At 48.5% G+C, this 19,814-nt stretch overlaps 1 protein-coding gene across 3 annotated transcripts in view; it reads right to left on the bottom strand.

Moving 5' to 3' along the window:
- The window catches only part of TSHZ2 (teashirt zinc finger homeobox 2), a 499,906-nt gene that overhangs the window by 239,898 nt on the left and 240,194 nt on the right, over nt 1-19,814 (bottom strand). The window lies entirely within an intron of this gene.

The following is a 19,814-nucleotide window of genomic DNA, read 5'->3' as shown; positions in this document are numbered from 1 at the left end:
AAAGGAAAGAAGCAGTTGTGCCTAAAAATACGGTTTCCAAGAGGATGTTGGTTGTCTTGTCTTTTCCAGGTCTTGTCAATGTTGGGATACTTATAAATGTCTGAAAATGGCATTTGCCAGTTCTTGGGTAAAGTTAAAAAGGATTCAGTGTCCCAGGAGCTGGCCTGGCAGACAGCAGAGTGGATTACCGGTCTATTTCTCGGGATGGGCACCTCTCACATGTGTATGCACCTCACCTCCCTTAGTCTAAGTCACTACTGACTTCAGACTATGTGACTTGAGATTAGTGACTTGAGATTAGTGACTTCTTCAGATTCTGTAGACCAACCAATGGCCAATATTCTCAGTCTTATTTGATGACTAGGTAAGTCAGGGTCTCTCCTTTCCTTATACAAGCTCAGGAACCACGGGTAGCAGCTTCACTAGCAGGAGTGAAGGCTGCCTAAAGCCTGAGTTTGCACCCAGAGCTAGTACAATTGGGTTCAATTGCACCGGGACTATACTCCAACTTCCTCTGAAGTATTTTGAGCAAAATAATTTCCTTTCTGGCCTATAATACTGGAGGGTGAGTCACTTGCAACTGCCCAAGGTACTTAACAGCCTCTACACATTTCATAGTGTTGTGTATCTGGGACTTTGCAAATGAGATTCACGTGCATCGATGCACCTCTGCTAGACCGGTTGAATATCACTGCTTCGCATAATATGCACATTACTTTCTTGGTGTATTTTTGGCCCCTAATAATGATAATGGGAAATTTATAAGATACCATGTTTCATTTGACAAAAGCATAAGGTCATCTCCTTTTGGGTCTGACCATTAATTATTCATAATAATAAAAAGAGTCCATGCTGCAAAATTTGCCACTGATGTTCACATTCCAGCACCTGATCCATTGTTCATGACACACTGGCTAGTTCAAATTCCCTTCCCACTTTACATGCCACCTCTCCCTGAGGCCTTTTTCCAAACTTCCAGAATCTTCCTTTCTCTGAAATCCAATACAAGACTTTTCCTGACGTACCCTTCTAGACGACAAGCTCCTAGTTTGCCTGTGTGTCTAACTCTAACTAACCCGTGGAGTTTGGGGCACACAGCAAGGACCCCATAATGCTCTTTTTCTCCCCCAGGCCGCTCTGAAGTCGTATACTTTACTTTAGGTCTTGCACGTAGTTAGAACTTTACTTAAATAAGACTGTGGAGACCCCAGCGAGAGTCCCAGACTCTTCCTGACTTAGAGACTGACACACGCTCTATTCTTCACTCTGGCGATAGATCACACTTTCCCGATGCCTTGACAGGGTGTGATCCTACTTCTGGAGACATTTGGCAATGTCTGGAATCATTTTTCTGTCATCCCTGGGATAACAACAGAAGTCAAGGATGCAACAATGTCTAGAAAACGTTTACCACAAATGAACCAGCTCACACAGTCAGTAACACCCAAAACCAAACTCTGCACTCGAGACCTCTCTTGCCAATTTAAATTGGAACTTGTGGTTACAGGGCACTGGCTTGCTTGCTCATTGCTGCATCTCGGGGGCCAAGCATAGTCCTTGAGACAACTAGTATCCATCCTCAGCTCACATTGTGGGTCAGTTCGTGGGAGGATGGACATTGCTAATGATCTCTTCTGCTCTGTTCTATTTGAATGGAATGATAATTTAAATTTTCCCCTTTTCATGCTAAAGTTGGTAGGCTAGCTGATTTTATAGGTTAAGATATATTATTAATTTGGAATGTACAGAAGGACACGATGAATTCCCCCACTATAGGCCTCTGCCCCTTCTAGGCACACTAGGAAGGAGTGAACAGCAGAGAGATTGTGGGGTTTGGATGATGAAGTTTCCGATTTGCCTGTGGATCTGGACCATTTTCCAGTAAGAATCATCGAAAGAACATACGTATTTAAAGATCTGATATTTTGTTTATGGACAAAGGGATAAAACATAACCACTTTGTCTTTTCTTTTCTCTCCCTTTTGGTCTGTTTGTTCATTTGTTATGGGCATATGACCCCAAGAGCTTGGTATATCAAACTCTTTCTCATGAGATCTAAATTCTGAATCCATGAGCCAAGGATGAAGATAGACCCATCAGATCCACCGTGACCACAGCGTCTTGGGGAAGCCATCCGTGGGATCATCCCTTTGGCCCCCAGGGTCACGTGGGTCTCCCCCACCCTTTCAAGGAGCTACTCTATCCCCCTTCCAACAAGTTCCTTGTTTTGACACAAGCGAGCCAGAGGGAGCATTTGTTGCTTGCAAACAATGACCTCATGGGTGCATAACACATTTCGATTCAAAGAAGGAATTTGTACAAACAGCAGGACTCCTCTGCATGTCAGAATCCAAGGAGTTCTAGTTCATGGTGGCGTCACCACAGAGAAATACTAACAAGACACTCCTATTTCTGGAAATCCCTAACCCCCTAAATCTTAAAGCCAACGCTCCCCCTCCCCGGCTGTGCAACCCCCCCCACCCCCCGCCTCCCACCAGAGCCTGGCTCCATGGCCGGGTCTGCCTTGAAAACGCATTTTCGAAACCCATCATCCCCCAATGACTGGAATGCACCGGCTAGAGACTGTTTCCAGCACTCACAGTCTATTGTGTCAATAATCTGCATATTTAAGAGTCCCCACATGCTCATTGAGACGATAGATGGGGCTGGTACAGTCTACTGGGTCAAAAATCTGCTTTAAATAGTCTATATACACAGTTGGCTGAGTAAATAACAGCATTTTCCAAAAGCCCCTAAATATATAATAACATGATAAATCGCGTCAGCTCCTGAAGATGCAGCCTTGCTACCGCTGATCAGGAAAATGATGTGTGCTTTAACAAGCCACTTACAAATGATCTCATCTTTCCAGCCGTGGGAGCACCATCTTTGCCTCGGCTGTGTTTTTCATACGGCAAGAAAAGGAACCCACACTCCCATATACACACACGTGCATGCACACATATATGTGCATGCCTGTGCACGCGCACACACACACACACACACACAGGCATAGCTGCATGATCAATATCAACTGGCACAAAGACCTGGGCTGGGCCAGGCCTGCAGAGACCGGAAGTCAAGCACAGCAAGAACGCCTGCTCACCTGGGTGGGTGAGTCTCCCGTCCCCACCCCTGTGTGAGTCTGAGTGAAGTCAGGCTCCAACAGCACAAAGCCAGGCCTGCTTAAATCAATTAGAGGCATTGATTTCCAGAGCTTTCTCTAACCTCACGTTGCAGAAGATGGCTGGCCCCGACCACTTCATCACAGCCCTGCGCTCAGGTACGAGGCTTTGATGCAGCAGTTCCGAAGGAGAGTGCTTGGTGAGTGCTTCCCGTGTGTCTCTTAATTTGGCCTCCCTGTTATTCCAGGGTGAGGGGGACATAGTGAGCTTCATTTAAAACAATTGTTCAGCAATCTTAGAGGGAAATATATTTTTATATATGTTTATGTGGGCTGGAGCGATAGCACAGTGGGTAGGGCGTTTGCCTTGCATGCGGCCGACCCTGGTTCGATTCCTCTGCCCCTCTCGGAGAGCCCAGTAAACTACTGAGAGTATCTTGCCTGCGCAGCAGAGCCTGGCAAGCTACCCGGGGCATATTCAATATGCCAAAAACAGTCACTACAAGTCTCACAATGGAGATGTTACTGGTGCCCGCTCCAGCAATTCGATGAGCAACGGGATGACAGTGATACAGTGATATCTGTGTGTGTCTCTGTGTGTGTGTGTGTACATACATACAAGCACACACACAAAGCTCAACCTTCAACAACATGGTACTAATCTCTTCTAGAAGGGCTTAATGACCCCTGGGTGAAACACAACAATCTCCACACACTTTCCTCTAAGGAAACTTTTTTGGGAACACTTTCAGCGGTGTATTCATAACAAACAAAACAAATAAAATTATTTCAGTTCTGCTTTGGGGCAGGGGTTGGGGTTCGGGATGGAAACATCCAAAATCTGGTGGTGGGAAGGTTTTGGGTGGAGGGATTAGTGTGAGAATATTCAAATATTGTGAATGTCCTTATAAAAATAAAATATAATAAAACAATTGTTCATTTTTTTTTGTGGTGGTGCTAGGACTGGCACCATCCCCTGGGCCCTGTGCAGTCCAAACATTGCATCCCACTGCTGAGGCATCCGTTCCCCTCAGTCCAGGACACTGAGGTTCCAACTGTGCCAGGACTTCCTCAAGTCCCATTCCCAGGCCTCTGGTTTGGAAGCGACTTCCTGAGAACGCCCAAGCCCTAGCCCCCTCTGGATGCGGGATTCCACTCACCCCAGTCTCACCCTTTTTTTTTTTTTTTTGCTTTTTGGGGTCACACCTGGCAATGCACAGGGCTTACTCCTGGCTCTGCACTCAGGAATCACTCTTGGCGGTGCTCAGGGGGCCATATGGGATGCTGGGAATTGAACACGGGTCGGCTAGTTGCAAGGCAAACGCCCTCCCCGCTGCGCTATCGCTCCAGCCCCAGTCTCACCCTCTTTATAGAATTCAGTGGAGGTGTGTGTCTCGGCGCTACTGCCAAGTGCCTTCCCCCCACAACATGCAGCAGTTTTCGAAACCTTGCACTAAGATCTGAGCACTTATGGGGGGAAAGAAGAGATCACTGCCCTTCCTCCCTCCCCCTGCACCCCCCTCCCCTCCGAACAAGCTGGCTTCAGAATATGCCCAAACAAGATCAAACCTGATGGAAAATACTGACCGGGTGAAAGTGTGAGTCAATAATAAGTAAAGGAAGATGAGAGCCAGCCAGCCAGCAAACAAACAAACAAAACCCCCGAATACCATAGCAACGAAACTTTCTCTCTCCCTGAAGATGGGATGGCCTAAGGGAATTGAAGGCACAGTGACATTTTGGAGTTTACAGATGACTTGAAATTGGAATCCTGGGACTTTTGAATATAATCCCACGCTTCTATCAGATCAGCAAAACAGAGTCCGTGGGGAAGCTCCTGGCGGGGGGTGGGGGGCTGTGGATCGGTCCCCACACTGCACTGTCTGATATACAGTGGCAGCCCGAAATGACGCCAGCTGCCCAGACTGGCACACGTGCTCCCGGAGGCCGGCGTGGCAAACACCCAATCTGCCTTATGTCTCAGAGTGAAACAAGGACAGCAACAGAAATAGCTGCGGTAGAGCAGAGGTTTCTTCGTCAGCAATACACTGCAGGTGCCCGTGCCGTCTGGGGGACCGGCTGGTAACCTGGAGCTATCAGAGGCGCACAGTAGGGCTGCTGAAAACATTTCCTCCATTCACCTGAGCCAGGTGTTTGGAAGTTTCGTTCAGTTTCCAATGCGTATTTTTGGATGACACGCCGCCTCCTGTTCCCAGGACAGCCCTTGGTATAAACCAGCGTTTCTCAAACTTGGCCAACCATGGATGACTTCTGACGTGGTTTCCTCCCTACGTACCCCCTCTTGTCCTGCTGGCTGACCCCTCCTCTCATGCCACACGGCCTCCATTTAGGTGATTTTTATCTGCGACTCCCTTGGATATCCCGGGGGGGACCCAGTTGGGAAACACTCAGGTGAACTCTCCTCCTTCTCATCACTGAAACTATTTAATACTGTCAGAATTTATACCTAGGAGTATGTAACTGGAAGCCCTCTCCCCAGCTCCCCATCTCTCTCTCTCTCTCTTTCTCTTTCTCTCTCTCTCTCCCCCCCTCTGGTTTATTGATTAGTAGGGGGATATGTATTCTTAGGTAAGTAACTCAAGCCTTTCCAGTCTCAGTTTTCTCATCCATAAAATGGTAATCATGAGAGGGGCAACTCTACGAAGACCAAGAGAGGATTTGAGGAGAAAATTGAGACACTTTTCTTTCTTTTTTCCTACCTTTTACAGATGTTTGCAGTCTTGCTAACAAGGCCTGCCCCTTGCCGGATCTTTCCTGCCTGAAGACATCAAGGTCCTTTCCTAACCGTCCTGATCTTTCCCCTGTGGCTCCCACTAGTTACAATGGCAGACAAATAGTGTTTGGGGCCCCTGCCCGATGCGGCCCTTCCTTTTGGTGCACGAGAGCTGCGTTGGGTATCACGGGTGTGTTTTCAGAGACTAGAGCCTAGTGTTCGGTTATACAAATAGATCTCACTGATGTGAAGAACTTTCCTGTAGAGGTCAACATTTCAGAAGTTGGGGCAATCTTACAGTCAACAGATCCTTAAGTTGTGGGCTGGAGCGATAGCACAGCGGGTAGCGTATTTGCCTTGTAGGTGGCCGACCTGGGTTTGATTCCTCTGCCCCTCTCGGAGAGCCCAGTAAGCTACCGAGAGAGTATCTCGCCCGCACAGCAGAGCCTGGCAAGCTACCCAGGCATATTCGATATGCCAAAAACAAACAGTAACAACAAGTCTCACAATGGAGACGTTACTGGTGCCCACTCGATCAAATCGATGAGCAACGGGATGACAGTGCTACAGATCTTAAATTAGCTGCCAGAGACAGATGGGACTTACTTCAGGAATGCCTTAACTCATTTCTTGGGCTTCTCTTTTTCCTTCTCACATAAACATGTGTGTGGCATGACAGAGGTCTTTTACGAAATGAGTCAGAGAGCTCTTTCCCAAAGTGAAAAATATAAACTTGAGCCGCAGAGCGGGACAGCTTTCGTAAGCACCGTCCTTCTGAGTGGTGTGAAGACAAACAGAGCAGTCAGCTCGGAGAGGGTGAGTGGTGGCAGACGGGGGGGAGGGCGTGGCACACAGACAGTGCCCAGCAGATCCTGGTGCCATGACCATCGTCATGATGACGCTCCTATAGAGCCCTGAGTTTGAAGGAACAGTTAAAGTCCTGGGTGACCTAATGACTGGGATTCCCCTGCTCAGGCCTAAGAGTTCTGAGAATAGTTCAACAGTCAAGATTGGGTCTGGAAAATTCTACCCACTCTAGAAATTGGTCCGTGTTGCAATTGGGAGCTTCTTGGGACCCCACCTGGGAGCCCTGATTCCTGGGAACCCCGAGGAGGGCACAGCCGACATATGTGAGATGACGGAATGCAAATCCTGAAATGTGGCACTTCTGGGAGGTCGGGGCTCAGGGAAGGCTTCAGAGTGAGCCCCCCCCCCCCTAATTTTCTTTGCTTTATGGGAAGACAGGCAGAGACATGGCTCTGTATGAGCTCTGGGATAACCATGCCCTGGTTATGGGCATACCCCATTCTCAGGGGGTCACCACGTGGGATTAACACGAGCAGCGTGCAGGTACGACTTTCCGACTCTTGACATTCCAGGTCTCCAGTGAGCAGCCTGGATGATTTCTCTGCATCCTTCTGCAGAGGTGCTGAAGGTTTTGATGAGGAGTGAGGCTGCTTGCTGAGCCCCCTTTGCCTCGTGGGCTGGGCTGGGAGGTTTCTTAGGAGACCAAGAAAACTGGACTAGAGAAGGGACCACTAAGTGAATGATGCTCAGAGGGCTCGCTCAGGATGGGAGATGCGTGCTGAAAGTAGACTATGGACCAAACATGATGGCCATTTACTACCTGTATTGCAGACCATAGCACCCAAAAGGAGAGAGAGAGTAAGAGGGAATGTGCCTGCCACAGAGGCGGGGGAGAGGGTGGGGATGGGGTGGGGGTGGCGGGAGGGATACTGGGGACATTGGTGGTGGAGAATGGGTACTGGTGGAGGGATGGGTACTGGATCATTGTGTGACTGAAACATAATCATGAAATGTTGTAAGTCTGTAACTGTACCTCACAGTGATTCATTAAAAAATTTAAAAAATAAAGAGACCAAGAAAAGAAACACTATGCCTACATAGCTATATGTGGAAAGATCACGGTCCAGTTTCCATCCAGTTTCCAAATCCATTGTCAAGACCATAGCCCTCCCCCGTCCCCCGACCCCAACCCCAGCTAACACCCGTTAGTCTGTCTCTGTCTTTGGCTTTGCCTTGAGACCCTCTAGAACACCTTGTCCCCTCCCAAGAGACATGGCTGCCTCTTTTTCTGCTCCCCAGGATTTCAATTCCCCTCAAGGCATGAGCATCAAGGATCCCAGTATCATCTCTCCCGGGGGACCCCCTCAACACACGTGTGCAGCCTCTGGAGATAACCCCAGAAGCATGGCTCTTCAAGAAGTCAATTCATCTCTTGCCAGTTGAAGTCAAATCACTTTCTGCAGAGTCCTTCTGAAGAGGGGCACGGATTGATTTACAAGCGCAGCTAGTTAGAGAGACATTCGATGATTTGTATATGCAGGATGTCAAGAATGCCCCCTCCTCTCCCTCCCGTCACCCGATGAGTGATCGCCCCTCCACTGTTTATTCCGTTTGTTTTAGCCAAACATAAATAGACTGCAGACATGTCTGGGGCTGAAGGCGCTCGCAGAAAACAAGCGTCTTCAACTTGAGCTATGTGGACGATGGAGACAAAGTGAAATTGGTCTGACGCTGACAAATCCTCATCCCTTCCCGCAAACCCAACACACACACACCCCACACAGCTCCCCGGGACTAGGGGGTATGGAGAACCACTTTGAGTTTGGAATCTCCATGGTTAATTTCATTTTCATCTCCACTCCTGATGGTCGGCACTGGAAAATCTTTTTCCCTTTGCCTTTTATTGATTTTGCTCTTTTTCATTTAGCCAGCATTGATTCGCCCCTCCCAGCCTCTTCACAGCAGAACTGGAAGATGGGGCTGGAGCAAGAGCCCTGGGGGGCTTCTCCTGTACATGGGCAGTGTTTGTCTTCTTGGGGACAGCACGTGGGGTCTCCATGGGGGCGCTGTGAGGGTCCATCCCAGTTGATGCCCAGGACGGGTGCCTCTTGGTGGCTGCTTGGCTGAAGGGCAGATATTTGAGGCACGATAGAGAGAAGGGGAGAGGGAGAAGGAGGAGAGAGAAGGCCACTGTCCCTCAGATAGGAAATAAAGGTAGAACCTTCTGGGAGGGGTGCCAGGGCCAACTTCCTCTGTCCCAGGCAGCAGGTGGATTTCCCGAGATGCGTTCCAAATACAGGGTATGTGAGTGTCTGCTCTGAGTTCCCTGGGGACAGGAGGGGCTGCCCGAAGATAGTTTAGATGCCCCAGTGGGGAAACAAAGAGGGGACTGGTGTTGTGGCTGGACATGCCACCAAACATAGATGCCCCATCAGAACAAGCCCAGAGGGCCGCAGTGCTGAGAAGGAGACTCCTGCCCAAGGCAGGCGGCACTGCTGAGAGGGCTGAGATGGAAATTCTTTTGTTTCAAAAAAGAATTAGCCCGAGAAGGATCAGGAAGGGAAGAAATCCAGGGCCTGGGTAAGAAGGGGCCAAGGGGAGGTAAGAGCAGCAGGGATTTTGGACACCCCGGCAGGGCAGAGGTGTGGAATATGTATATTTCTCATCCACAGAACCAAGGAAACCGGAAGTATGAGATCCAGACTCCAACACCCAAACCTGAAATTGTGGCTGTCGGAGCAGACCCCATGGGGGGTGGGAGGGAGCCTCGGGACACTGGTGGAGGAAAGTTCACACTGGTGATGGGATTGGTGTTGGAATATTGTACTCCTGAAACTCAACTATGAATACCTTTGCACACCGTGGTGTCTTAATGAAAGAAAGAAAGAAAGAAAGAAAGAAAGAAAGAAAGAAAGAAAGAAAGAAAGAAAGAAAGAAAGAAAGGGGGAGGAAGAAAGGAAGGAAGGAAGGAAGGAAAGAAAGAAAAAAGAAAGAAAGAAAGAAAGGAAGAAAGGAAGAAAGAAAAGAAAAAGAAAGAAAGGAAGGAAGGAAGAAAGAAAAAAATAAAGGAAGGAAGGAAGGAAGGAAAGAAGGAAGGAAGGAAGGAAAGAAGGAAGGAAGGAAGGAAGGAAGGAAGGAAGGAAGGAAAGAAGGAAGGAAGGAAGAAGGAAGGAAAGTGGGCAGGAAGGAAGGCAAAAAGGAAGGAAGGAAGGAAGGAAGGAAGGAAGGAAGGAAGGAAGGAAGGAAGGAAGGAAGGAAGGAAGGAAGGAAGGAAGGAAGGAAGGAATTTAAGAGGAGCTGGCTCAGCCTGGGCAGGAAATCCAGGGACGAATAGGAACATTAATGAACACTGAATTTTGTCACGTTCAATGCAAATAGAGTTAGCTGGAAAAAGCCAATGCCATGACTTCTTCTCTCTCCCCGTGTCCTTTCCTTGACGCCAGGCGGACGGAGTTCTGGGAGGCACACGCCCAGAGGCGCAGAATTCTAAGTTCAACATCGCACAACCAGGCTCCTCAGGTTACAGCCTCCTCCCCTCTTTGTGAGTGTGTGTCTGCGCGTGGGTGTGTGTTCTGCGTGGGGGCCTCTCGGCATCAAAATACCTAAATGGAGACAAGCCACCGACGGGGTTTAGAAGAGCAAAAGCCATTGCGGAGAACCACACAGCTCATTCACTGGCCTGGACTCCTCTGACAGAAACTTTGTTTTTATAAAGCCTTCCATGGAAAGCTTGGAAACTTCTGTTTGCTTAAAAAAAAATGGGGGCAGGGGGAGGAATAAAAAAAAAACAGAAAAAGGAAAGAAAGAAAAACGAGGAAGAAATACTGTAACAGCCTACTCCCTTTGAAGTCACTACTGATATAGCTCTGAACAGATCATTCAAGTTCAACTAACATCAGACAAATGTTTAGTGTATCAGAGGAAGCCACAAAAGCAAGGGTTTCATCAATATTTCACAACAGCCTCAGGGAAGCTGTACCGTGCAATGCTGTAGGGCAGCTAATGGGATTACACACAAGGGTTTTGTACATTTAAAATAAGCAGCTACTAAAAAAAATTACCCTTCAGTTTGATAGAAACTGTATAAAACTGCAGATAGGAAACAATTAAATTGCTCCCCACATTTATCCATGTTGCTCTGATAGGTCATTTAATAACAGGTATTACCGGGTGTCCCCCCCACCACTGAGGCAATAATAAAGATTAACAATTATGAAAAGAAACATAAAATATAGCACAGCCAAATGAATAATTAAAGGCAGGTTGGAAGCACGCCTGCATGGCGTTCCCATGAAGTCTATTCTGCCCTCACAAAATATGTTTCTCTGAAATATAATCACAAAGAGACAAGGCTGCAAGCTGACCCACTGACCCTTGTTTGTTTCCATGGAAAAAAAAAACACAGAACACCAAAGTATTTCCTAAGCCTGTGGGGGGCCTCTGGGGGCTTGCCATGCTTGTGTCTCTCTTTAGGAAGATTCACAGTTAGACCTGGAGCCTGCAAAATTCACATTGGCCTATGAGGTGAGCACAGCGTTTTTTTAACCAACTCCTTTTGTTTGGACTGGGGCAGGGGTGGGGGGGAAGAATCCAACCAACCAAACAAACCAACAAACAGCTCTCTGCACCTGACGGCTAAGTGAGGTTCTGAAGGGGACACTGGCTGGTCACACATCTCTGAATCCACCCCGGAGCTGGGAGATGCTTTGTCTTAGGACTCACCTGGGGATGACTCTCAGCTCCCCGTGCAAATGGGGGCTGGATCTCCCAGGGAAGCCCTGTCAGCACATGAAGACACCTGGTTCTGGGGAGAAGCCAGGCCGGTGCTGGGTCCACCAAGACCCCCCTCGCATGATGGGCCCCACAGCATGGAAGGTCACGACGCTGCAGGATGAAGTGAAGCCATTAAAACGCCCCAGCTGGAAGACTGTCCCTACCATCGCCTCTGAATATACCGTCCTAAGTTCTGAAGGAAAGGGTTTCTTTTTTATTCTTTTACATTTTTTTTAAAAATTAAATCACCGTGAGATACAGTTACAAAGCTTTCATGTTTGAGTTTCTGTCATACAATGATTGAACGCCCATCTTTCCACCAGTGCACATTTTCCATCACCAATGTCCCCGGTATCCCCCTGCCTTTCCAACCCTCCCCCTGCCTCGATGGCAGACAATTTCCCCCATACTCTCTCTCTACTTTGGGGAATTATGGTTTGCAGTACAGATACTGAGAGGTTATCACGTATGGTCCTTTATCTACTTTCAGCACATATCTCCCATCATGAGCCATCCGTCCAGCCATCATTGACTTAGTGATCCCTTCTCTATCCCAGCTGCCTTCTCCCCCAGCTCCACATGACACACTTCCAACTATGGGGCAATATTTCTGGCCCTTGTGTCTACTGTCCTTGGGTGTCAGTCTCCTATTATGTAATTTTATATTCTACAAATGAGTGCAGTCATTCCATGTCTGTTCCTCTCTCTTTTTTTAAAAAAATTTTATTAAATCACTGCAAGACAGTTACAAGCTTTCATGTTTGGGTTACAATCACACAATGATCAAACACCCATCCCTCCACCAGTGCACATTCCCCACCACCAATATCCCCAGTATACGCCCCTCCTTTCCCACCCTCCCCCTGCCTCCATGGCAGACAATATTCCCCATACTCTCTCTCTACTTTTGTCTGTCCCTCTCTTTCTGACTCATGTCACTTAGCATGATACTCTCCATGACCATCCACTTATAAGCAGATTTCATGATTTCATCTAGGAAAGTGTTTGTAAGGGCAGCTTGCAAGGTGGAGTCCTTGGGAAAAGACACTAGGAGTGGATCTTACCGAGAGATCGTGCTGGTTTATGTCTATCTCCAGATGTCTCATAGATAAGTTGTATAGTGAATGTAAGTATATACATGGACTGACATATAGGCAGATATTGCATAGGGCACATGACTACATATATAAAACCAATATACATCAGAATGTATGTTTGCCTGCACATCTATGCACACATAAATGCATACACATACACTTCCACATAGAATAATAACCTTCTATTTACTGAGAACATGGCAGGTGGGAGGTTTGCATATGATGTCTCATCTTTGATCTTTATAGCCACCCTGGAATGATCATGTTCCATTATACCCATTTTACAGATAAGAGGGTCATAGTTTAAGGTCACTGGATGCATTTAGCCTCCACAGAGCTGACACCTGGCCCTTGACCCATCACCTAAGAATCCCACGGCCACTGGGTGTACGGTGGCTCAGCAAGGTTGTGCATATGCATGTGTGTGTGCTTGTGTATGCATGTGTGTGTATATGTGTGTGCATGCATGTGTGCATTTGCCAACAGGCCAATGTGCAAACACCACGCCTCATGCATCCTCAAGGAAAAAGTGGAATGAAACTCTCAGGAGATAGGGAGAGGCTGGAGCTAGAAGGAGGCACGAGCAGACGTTGGCCCCGTGGGCAGGGGGCCTGGGTGGTCTCAGCCACTTGCCTGTAGAGGGAGGATGCTCACTCCTGTGCTAAGAGCAGGGGAAGAGCTACCGCAGAGAGGGTGAAAATGAAGTTAGATAGAGCAGAGGGTGAGCGAGTGAGCCGTCAGCAGGGGACGTCAGCAGACCCGAGGGATTTGATTTTGCTTCTGAGCCAGCTAGTGGGGACAATCAGAAAGACGATGTGGGATATTTCAGGAGGTCCGGAAGTGTGGGGAAGTGCGGGGCAGGTGGTCACAGAGGTGGCACTGTGCTGAGGTCAAAGGGCGGCGGCGAGCAGCCCAGAGGCCATCAGGACCCAGCACTGGGGCTCAGAAACAACGGTGGGTTCCGACGGTGGGCTGACGGCCCTTGTCAGTGCCCCTGTAAGCTGACGGCTTTAGGAAGATGACTCGGTTTCTCCCAGTTCCCATGTCTTTTACTACAACCCAAGTCATCAGCAGTTGCCACAGGGGACTGCGAGGATTTGCATGATTAAATGACACGATACCTAATAAAACGCTTCACAGTCTCCGGGGAGTTGGATCAATGTGAGGCCACGCGACGTTGGCACCCCCACCCCCCCAACCCCTCCAATCGGCCACAACCCCCTGCACTTGGTGTAAAGCTGCCAGGGGAGCACTGGCCTAGTGACCCCTGATTGCAGTTAACCTTTGTCGGGGACGCAGCTCTCTCCATAATGGGCCAATCAATCAATCAATTCTCCCCTCGATAGTTATCGAGAGCCAACTCTGTACCAGAGCGCGGGGACCTCTGACGGGGCCCATCGATAGCCGACACTCTGCAGGACAATTAGCGAGTTACTGGGTTGTGACCTCTGGGGGGCATAGAATGGGGTGGCCCCTGGGCCTGGGGGCGGCTGGGGCAGGAAGGGGAGAGCAGGGTGTGTGGGTCTTCGATAATCTCCCTCCCCTCAAAGCTCCAAAGGAAACGGAAGCCGAAGGGCCGTCTGCAGCCAAAGACCCAGTCTGACCCCCACCTACCGTCTTTGTAAGTCAAACTACCGGGACACAGGCAGCAAGGACAACACCGAGGGTCACATACACCCTGTGGCTCGCGCAGCCCCAAATACTTACTCCTGGCTTTTTACTGAGCACATGTGACAACCCCGATTTAAGTCACCCCATGAATAATTAATCGTCTCCCATATTTATGGAACGAGGTACACACATCCAGGGACAACAGCCATTGATGAAGAGCTTAGTGGGAACTAGAGAAGCCACTGGTGCGACACATGCTCTTACCATCCCCGTTTTGCAAATGAGGAAACCTTGGAGGCGCAGAGAGGTGAAGACGCTTGCTGAAGGTCACACAGCTAGTGCTTGATGTGCATCACGCACAACCTGGGCTTTTCAGCTTCCAGTACCTCCTGCATAGCACTCGGTTTCTTAGTCATGGCCCTTTCCCTATGCACTGGTTTCTTTAGCTTCTTCAATTCAAGTCATTTAGATTTGACAGAATGGCTCTCTCTCTCTCTCTCTCGCTCCCTCGTTCTCTCTCTCCATCTCTCTATCCCCCTCTCTCCATCTCTCTCCCTCTCTCTCTCCCTCTCTCTCTCCATCTCTCTCTCCCTCTCTCTCTCTCCCTCTCTCCCTCCCTCTCTTTCTCTCGCTCTCTCTCCCCTCTCTCTCTCCCTCTCTCTCTCTCTCCCTCTCTCTCTCCATCTCTCTCTCCCTCTCTCTCTCCCTCTCTCCCTCCCTCTCTCGCTCTCTCTCCCCTCTCTCTCTCCCTCTCTCTCCCTCTCTCTCCATCTCTCTCTCCCTCTCTCTCCCTCTCTCTCTCCCTCTCTCCCTCCTTCTCTTTCTCTCGCTCTCTCTCTCCCCTCTCTCTCCCTCTCTCTCTCACTCGCTCGTTCTCTCTCTCTCACTCCCTCTCTCTCTCCCTCTCTCTCCCTCTCTCTCTCTCTCTCCCTCTCTCCCTCCCCCCTCTCTCTCGCTCTCTCTCTGCACTGCCAGGGATTGAACCTGGCTCCTCACACAGACAAAGCACACCCTTTCCTGCAGCCACCCTGGGCCCTAATGCTTTAGAGACAGCTGAGACTCACACACACTAGTAAGAAACCGTAGGAAGAGACCCACTTCCTGCTGCTTGGTGTGGGGACCCAGTGGCACCATCACGTGTGAGTAGCACGGGCAGAAACCCAACGCAGACACGGGCTCTAGCGTTTGCGTCTACCATCCCGCGTGCAGAAGAGGGCCCACCCCAGGGTCCCACGTCTGCACATTCGTAGCGATGACCCCTCCTCCTTTCTTCCCCCCCTCACACCCTCCCCTGTGCCCTGTCCCTCTAACGCTCCCTTGCCGGGAACAAGGGGGAGATGGAGCAGTTGGAGCGTGCGCTGTGGAGCCGAGTCTTCTTTGCTCTAGATTTTTTTTTTTTAAATGTCCCACCTATGAGAGAGATCATTCTGATTCCGTTGGTCTCCCTCTGCCTGAGTTCACTCAACACGATACTCTCCAGATCCATCCACGTGCAGAGGGCCTTGAGTGCCACCAAAGGCCTTCATTCTGAGCTTTGGGAAAACCTGCCCGAAACTGTTTGACTCCCTAAGAGACAAATAGTGAATGCAGATAGCAGAGGCTTTGGAAGGGGCCAGAGCAATAGTACAGCGGGGAGGGTGTTTGCCTTGCATGCGGCCGACCCAAGTTTGATCCCCAGTATTCCATATGGTCCCCTCCCCCCACAAGTCCTGACAGGAGTAATTCCTGAATGCAGAGCCAGGAGTAACTCCTGAGCATCACTGGCTGTGACCCAAAAAGCAAAACCAAAACAAAACAAAACAAAAAAACCAGAGGCTTTGGAGAGCACAAGTCCTAGTGTTGCTCCATAAAACTTTTGGTGATGATGGAGAAGTAATGATGGAACTGTCAAATATTGTCATCACTGATGTCATGTGAGTCCTGGACCCTTACCCCACAGCTGGTCCCAGGGGAAGGAAGAAGTTTTTTTATTTGAATTGGTTCTAATTCACCCCGTGGCCAGTGATATCTCTGTCGGGCAATGCAAGGCTAGGGATTAAGGGAGATGTGATATGGAAATAAATCCAGGGGTCCTAGACTTGATTCGGTCCGTTCCATGACAATGAGGCAAGGAGGAAAAATTTGAAAGTGCTTGCCATAGCTTTTTCTGTTGGGCTGTCACCTTGTTCTATATAAGCGTATCCGTGTGACTGAGTCCTGAATTAGCTCTCTGGTGTGAATTCTCGCTGATTCTGGGTGTTGGGCGAACATCCTGGCCTCACTTGTCAGCATTCGGAGGGAGCCCACTGGCGTCTGCTCCCGAGGTCCTTGCTCTCAAGTCACATCTTGTCCCTCAGAACACAGGGTCAAGTGACAGCGCCTGTGGGTAGGCAGTCGTCAATTCCCCCAGACACACAGAATGAGCGATGTCTTGAACTTTCAGGGAGCAGGAAAAGGGTCCGTAGGAGGGGCCCGGAGTGTCACCCCTTTTCAGTTTGCACATTTCAGGGACCTGCCAGTGTCCATCCTCCTAAACTCGAGCTGATGAGCAGAACCTAAACTGGGCGAACTGAGTTGGCAGAGTCCATCTGGACCCATGGGCCTGACTGAGCAGAAGCTGAGGGTTGAGACAGGGGTCAGGGGCTGCGGGTCACAGGACAGGGCAGGGCCACCAGGAGCAGAAGCAGCAGCCCTGGCAGAGCTGTGTGTCGGGGGACTGATCTCTACAAAGCCACTTGACAGAAGAAGCAAAAAAGCTGCGAGCATCCGAGCATGCACGAAGAGTGACGGGCTGGAATTTTTCTCAGCAGACCAGGTAGTTTCTTTAGAAACAGGTAGAAGAACCATCTGTCTCCTCTTTTCATTTCTCTTGGCCTACAGAGCACGGGCAGCAGAAGTGAGCATCTGACCAGGAGCTCGAAGACACGGCCCCCCCCACCCCTCCCCCACCCCAAGCCCGACACAAGCATGAAGGTCGTTCTCCTGACCAGTCTTATTTCGCTGAACTTCACGGATCTGTAAGGCGTGAGCGGTGGCAAGAGATTGATATGATAGTTTGTGAGTAATTTGGATGAACTATAACACTAACCCAGTAAAGTATTATAATTTTAAATGTGTCCAGAAAATAATTGAAATTCTGCCTTAGCTTCATCGTAATGCAAACTGCTGGGTATATTTAACAGCTGACTAGCTTAGCATGAATATTGCTTTAGAAATGGGGTCATATTGTTTTTTACGAAACAATATTGCTCTCACACACGTTTAGGATGGGGAGAAAAAGCAAGAGATTGGGAGTATACTTTTAACCTTTCTGTCTCTTTCCATCTGTGTTGACGACGGTGATTTAGGTGTTGGGTGGTGTTTTGAAGGCAAATGGAGAGGAGGCTGGCTTTGAAAATGGATTTGGTCATGAGCCTTGGTCCAGTGGATCCCTTCTTATTGCTATTCTACCGAAGATTCTCCCTTTCCCATCAGAAATGAGAAATTCAAGATTATCCCCTGCTGACCAAAATAGTTGTTGCTAAGGGAGGGCTTCCTAAAGTTACCTGCAGAATATTTATTTTTAAATGTTGCGCTTACCTACCCAGTAGTTACTTTGTGGAGCTGCCAACATTTAAAATAAGGGGATTTCCCATGCAAATCCAGACCTACCCAGGATCCAAAAGCGTCAGACGATTTGGCATAAAGGATCTGCAGTTCTCTTGGGTGGCATTTACAGCACTGAGATGAGGAAGGTATTCAAAATAGCTCATGGCTCATGTTCTTGTGGCCTGTACCCCATTTTCCCACACCATCGTCTGAGTTTTTGATTTCTCAGACCCAATATCCCTTACTCCTCCCTACACAAACCCTCATTACACCCTACAATGGTTCAGAGCAAAGTTCTTCCGTAAAGGGGCACTGGTAAGTATTTTATATTATGCGGGTCATAAAGTTTCTGCTATAATTACTCAACTCTGGGCTTGTAACATGGAAATATCTATCACTGAGATGCATAAATAAATGAATGTCTGTTCCAATAGAATTTTATTGATAAAAAGTTCATAAATCTGGTTGGCTGATCCCTGAGGGAGGGATCTAATTAGCTCACAAACAGTTACTCTGGAAAAGGATTAAAAAAAAATATTATTAAGAGTACTTTCAATAGATGTTGGGCTTAATTTCTCCAAAGGTAATGCTCAATTTCTTTTTTTTTTTTTTTTTTTTTTTTTTTGCTTTTTGGGTCACACCCAGCGATGCTCAGGGGTTACTCCTGGCTCTGCACTCAGGAATTACTCCTGGCGGTGCTCGGGGGACCATATGGGATGCCGGGGATCGAACCTGGGTCGGCCGCGTGCAAGGCAAACGCCCTACCCGCTGTGCTATCGCTCCGGCCCCGGTAATGCTCAATTTCTTAAATTGCCATTTCCAAGAGTGTGGATGTGCGTGGTGCTAATGCGTGTTCCTAATACATTCCTCAGCTTGTTTATCCTAAAAATATTTTCTGACTCCTCCTCGTCATGTACTCCATCATTACTGCAAAAGATGTTCTCAAAGAAAGGCAAAACTGAGCTTAAAATCAAACCCTTTACAGAAAATGAGCCAATATGAGCTATTACATTTTTTTTGATGGTGGTGGTGGGGGGGGAGGCCCTGATGGTGTTCAGGGGCCATACCTGACAGTGCTTATGGGACCATATGTGGTACTGGGATTCAAACTAGAGTCTACACACACACACACAACACACAGACACATGCACGCGTGCACAAACATGCACTTTAGTTAAACACCGTGGTTCACAAAGTTGTTCATGATAACTGGTTACAGGCATTCGGTATCCCAACACCAATCCCACCGTTACAGTCACCTTCCCATCACCGTTGTCTCCATTTTCCAAACCTCCCCTCAAGCCGGCTCCTGTTGCAGACCCACAATAATTTATTTTATATTGCTTATTATATTAGGCTGGAGCGATAGCACAGCGGGTAGGGCATTTGCCTTGCATGCGCCGACCTGGGTTTGATTCCTCCATCTCTCTCCGAGAGCCCGGCAAGCTACCGAGAGTATCCCGCCCACACGGCAGAGCCTGGCAAGCTCCTCATGGAGTATTTGATATGCCAAAAACAAACAGTAACAACAAGTCTCACAACGGAGACGTTACTGGTGCCTGCTCGAGCAAATCGATGAACAACGGGAGGACAGTGCTACATGCTACAGTGCTTATTATACTATATGGTTAACAGAATAATAAAAAAATAGTTCCACAGAAGAAAACTGTTGTATCTCCCTGGGGACATTGAGTCCTTGTGTGAGGTTGAGAGTAAAGCCTTTTGAGTTAATGTCAAACTAGGGTTTGACTGCAATCACGTGAGAGGCAAATACCTTAACCTCTGTTCTATCTCTCCAGTCCCTAGATTAGCGTGTCTTATTGTGGATAGCAGGAAGAGTTGCCACTGGGGATGGATGGTCAGGAGAGACCCAGGCCAGGGGATTCCACTGTTCTCACCTAGGAGAGAAATCCTTTTCTTATCTTATCTCAGAGTCAAGCATCACCTGGGCTTTCTGATGAGTGTGGATGTGAAAGCAAGTTCCCTTTTTAAAAAACTGTCTTTTGAACTTCTCTTCCCTTTTTCAAAAATGAAGAGTTGGAACCAGTGGGGTATAACTGTACTGTTGAGCCAAATCTAGCCCCCACACACATTTAGTTTG

This window comes from Sorex araneus, chromosome 5 (assembly GCF_027595985.1).
Source record: "Sorex araneus isolate mSorAra2 chromosome 5, mSorAra2.pri, whole genome shotgun sequence".
In the NCBI taxonomy this organism is placed as follows: domain Eukaryota; kingdom Metazoa; phylum Chordata; class Mammalia; order Eulipotyphla; family Soricidae; genus Sorex; species Sorex araneus.
The sequence above is the reverse complement of the archived record's forward strand: the minus strand, read 5'-3'. Positions and strand labels throughout refer to the sequence as shown.